Here is a 5216-nt window from a genome sequence, read left to right as displayed (position 1 = left end):
CTATGTTGCTGGTCTCATTTGTGGTTGCTAAATGAGAACTAGGTGCAACACCTAACTTTTCTTTTGATCAGAGTATTTTTGCGGCAGCCTCGTTTAGTTCCCTCCGGCTTGTGTCTGTTCCTGACCTACCCAAAATCCCCCCCCCCTTTTTTTTTAAAGTTTTATTTAACATTTCCTAACATTTATTTAAACTTTTGGCTGGCTAACTGGCTGGGTGGGGAGAGAGGACAGTCAAATTCCTTTATAGCCTTTTCTTAATGCTTGAACGTATCTTGCAGGATTGTATCCTAGCAGTGCCCCATACAGAGAGTCCTTGACTTACAACCATTCATTTAGTGACTAAAGTTACAACAGCACTGAAAAAAGTGACTTATGGCTGTGTTTCACACTTAGGACCATTGCAGCAGCCTTCTGGTCATGATCAAAATTCAGAGGTTTGGCAACTAGCATATATTTATGACCGTTGCACTGTCCTGGGGTCATGTGATAACCTTTTAATAGAATAATAGAGTTGAAAGGGACCTGAGAGATCTTCTAGTCCAACCCTCTACTCAGGCAGGGATCCTACACCATTTCAGACCAATGGTTGTCCAGTCTCTTCTTAAAAACTTCCAGTGTTGGAGCATTCATAACTTATGGAGGCAAGTTGATTAATAGTTCTAACTGTCAGGGAATTTCTCCTCAGTTCTAGGCTGCTTCTCTCCTTGATTAGTTTCCACCCATTGCTTCTTATCCTGCCTTCAGGTGCTTTGGAGAATAGTTTGATTCCCTCTTCTTTGTAAACTTCCAAACTTGGCTTCTATCAAGTGCAGGTAATGGAGGAAGCCAGATTCGCTTAATGTCCGAACGGCTCACTTAACAACTGCAGTCATTCATTTACAAATGGGGCAAGAAAGGTCTCAAAATGGGTCAAGACAACGAACTGTCTTGCTTAGCAAATGAGCTCTGTTGTGTCATAAGTTGAGGATTGTCTGTTTGGAAGCCGAGCACCGTTCCCTGAAACATCAGGCTGGGTCTCCCTTTTTTGGATGCTGGGCCAGGCTCCCTTCTCTGCTCACACCCATCCCCCGCCCCAGGCCCGGCCCCTTGCATCCTAGGGGGATTGATTGAGGGTACCACTGCTCTTCTCATCTTTTCCAGGCGAGCGCGGCGAGCGGGATTTCTATGCAACCCAGGGCCCGTTGGAACAATGCCGCCTTTTTTTTGTTTTGTTTTTTTGTTATTTTCTTGGAAAGATGGTGGGGAGCGAGAGAAAGGGCGCAATTGAAAGAGTCAATGGAAGCAGGCCAAAAGAGGGGTCCGGGGCCTGCCGATTGGCTCGGCTGGCCGGCCAGAACAGCTGTGAAAAAGGCTCGGCCGATTTTCCCACGCCCGCCGGAGCGGCTGTGGTGAAGGCACCCCTCGACAGAGGTCATCCCCGTGTGCTAATATATACCCAGCCCACGTCCTCATTCAGAGTGCATTTGTTTAGCACACAGAGGCGAGGTGACGCTAATTTCACCGTCAATTTGCTTTAAGCCTGGCAAAGCTCCCCCTCCCGGCTCTCTCGCGGCCTTTTGTCAAGGCAGGGGAGCAGGACAAAAGCAAAATGTGGAAAAAAAAAGAGGGGGGGGGGAGGAGAAACAGGGACAGCCTGTTCCCCTCCAAAAAGTGTCCAGCAGCCTACAAACCCCTCCACCCTCTCCCCCCACAATGTCTGGCCAGGTCGTCATCAAGGTCAAGGTAAAGGAGCCCCTCTCAACCCCCCCCCCCAAGGAAAGAGAAAAGAAGAATAGGCTGGGAAAGAGTATTTTGTGTATTTTGGTGGTGGGGAAAAGCATTTATTTGGCGTGCAGGAATTCTCTCGTTCAGAAATATTTTTTCTTGGGTACGCCAGTTGGTGCTAGCGCAAGGATGGGACAAGTAAAGCTGAAAGATGTTTGCTAATTCTTAAAAAGGAGCACTTTTACACTAGTTTCCCAGGTCTAATTTCATGATTCATTACACTATTGGATGAAAAGAAAGATGTGGAGACTCTGGAAAGAGTGCCGAGAAGAGGAACTAAAGATGATTAGGGGACTGGAGGCTAAAACATACGAAGAGCGGTTGCAGGAACTGGGCTTGGCTAGTCTAGTGAAGAAAAGGACCAGGGGAGACATGATAGCAGTGTTCCAATATTTGAGGGGCTGCCACAGAGAGGAGGGGATCAAGTTATTTTCCAAGGCACCTGAAGGCCAGAAGAAGGGATAATGGATGGAAACTGACCAAGGAGAGATTCAACCTGGAAATAAGGAGGAGCTTTCTGACAATGAGAACAATCAACCCATGGAACAGCTCGCCTTGGGAAGTTGTGGGAGTTCCATCACTTGAGACTTTCAAGAAGAGATTGGACTGCCATTTGGTAGAAATGGTGTAGTGTCTCCTGCTTGAGTGTGTGTGTGGACTAGATGACCTATAAAGGTCCCTTCCAACTCTAATCTGAACATTGTGTTCTTCAGGTCAGATCTAGAAGATGGCAATTCCTTAATGTCTGGCTCGGGATACTTAGGAACTGATGGAATGAGATGGGATTAGGACATTGCTAAACTAAGAGGAAAAAGTTCTGGGATTTGTGAAGAATGGTCTCAATATTTATCAGCTTGTCAACCTTGGCAACTTTAAGATAAATGGACTTCAATTCCCAGGATTCCCCAGCCAGCATGGAGAAATTTATATGAAGTAATTCCCAGAAGTCCCCAGCCAACATGGGGAAATGTATATGCTGGCTAAGGAATTCTGGGAGTTGAAGTTCCACGGAACTGAGGTTGGGAAAAGCTGTTTTACATTCATCCTGACTCTGTTTATTTTGTGCTCCATCTTAAAACACACAACCCTGCTGTTTTTACAAACTCTTGTTTAAATGAGGTCAGTTTATTGGTCCTTAATAGGGCTTGAGTCTCTAGTCCCAGAAATGACCTATACTGCAGCACTCCTATAGTCTCTGACCACCTTTTACAAAATAGACGATAGAGCCAGGGCAGAAAACTCCCTGAATTTCATTTACATTGGCATTCAAACTTATTTAAGCTTAAGTATTGCTGATACGATTGCTGCTGTGTTCACGGAGTATAAATCGGAGATTAAAAAATAATAATAATCGCTTCTCCTTTGAGTGGCATGCAGGAAAATTTAGCTAGCACTGGGGGAGTTTGTAGTTTTCTGAATAGCAAATGCAAAGAATTTCCTTGTGGAAAATGGGGTTGCCCAGAGAGATGGAGATTCTCATTCTTAGATGAGAAGATGTAGAAGATATAGAAGGCTTGAATCTGGATTCCTGCATGCTGAACAGAGGTTGGACTTAGCTGAAATGACCCAATCGGTGAATGCATGAGCAGGCTGGGTCCGGAGGATTGGCCATTCAGAGTGGATGGATGGATGGATAGATAGATAGACTGACAGACAGACAGACAGGGATGGATGGATGGATGGATGATGTCTGTCTATCTGTCTGTCTGTCTTTCTGTCTGTATAGATAGATGATAGATAGATAGATAGATAGATAAATAGATAGATAGATAGATAGATAGATAGATAGATAGATAGATAGATAGATAGACAGACAGACAGACAGACAGACAGACAGGGATGGATGGATGGATGGATGGATGGATGGATGGATGGATGGATGGATGGATGATGGCTGGCTGGCTGGCTGGCTGGCTGGCTGGATAGACAGACAGACAGACAGACAGACAGGGATGGATAGATGGATGGATGGATGGATGGATGATAGCTAGTTGGCTGGCTGGCTGGCTGGCTGGCTAGCTAGCTAGCTAGCTAGCTAGATAGATAGATAGATAGATAGATAGATAGATAGATAGATAGATAGATAGATAGATAGATAGATAGATAGATAGATAGATAGATGATAGATAGATAGATGATAGATAGATAGATAGATAGATAGATAGAGAGAGAGATAGATAGATAGATGATAGATAGATAGATAGATAGATAGATAGATAGATAGATGATAGATAGATAGATAGATAGATAGATGATAGATAGATAGATAGATAGATAGATAGATAGATAGATAGATGATAGATAGATAGATAGATAGATAGATGATAGATAGATAGATAGATAGATAGATAGATAGATAGATAGATAGATGATAGATAGATAGATAGATAGATAGATAGATGATAGATAGATAGATAGATAGATAGATAGATAGATGATAGATAGATAGATAGATAGATAGATGATAGATAGATAGATAGATAGATAGATAGATAGATAGATGATAGATAGATAGATAGATAGATAGATGATAGATAGATAGATAGATAGATAGATGATAGATAGATGATAGATAGATAGATAGATGATAGATAGATAGATAGATAGATAGATGATAGATAGATAGATAGATAGATGATAGATAGATAGATAGATAGATAGATGATAGATAGATAGATAGATAGATAGATAGATAGATAGATAGATGATAGATAGATAGATAGATAGATAGATAGATAGATGATAGATGGATAGATAGATAGATAGATAGATAGATAGATGGATAGATAGATGATAGATAGATAGATAGATAGATAGATAGATGATAGATAGATAGATAGATAGATGATAGATAGATAGATAGATAGATAGATAGATAGATGATAGATAGATAGATAGATAGATAGATGATAGATAGATAGATAGATAGATAGATAGATGATAGATAGATAGATAGATAGATGATAGATAGATAGATAGATAGATAGATAGATAGATAGATAGATAGATAGATAGATAGATAGATGGACAGATAGATGCACTGGTGGGATTTAGCCAGTTTACACAAGTTCAGGAGAACCAGTTGTTACATTTCTGAGCATTTTGGTGAACTGGTTGCTGGAAGAAATCATTAGGGCAGAGAACTGGTTGTTAAATTATTTGAATTCTACCACTGGATAGACAGACTGATTAGGAGCCATCAAATCAGTATTAAGTTTAGCAACCATATAGGTCAACAATTCTCAACCTCCTCAACTTTAAGATTCAACTCCCAGAATTCAGTTGCTGACTGGGGAGTTCTGGGAGTTGAAATCCACACATCTGAAAGCTGAGGAGAGTGAGAACCACTGACGTTGATCATAGATCATTGGAGTCCATGCTGCTCCCTGAACTTGGCTGGAGTTTTGTTGTTGTTTTTTCAGACGTTTTAGTACCTAACTAGGTAACGTCAT

The sequence above is a fragment of the Natrix helvetica genome (genome assembly GCF_964273705.1).
Source record: "Natrix helvetica genome assembly, chromosome: 1".
Lineage (NCBI taxonomy): Eukaryota > Metazoa > Chordata > Lepidosauria > Squamata > Natricidae > Natrix > Natrix helvetica.
This window is presented reverse-complemented; position numbering follows the sequence as displayed.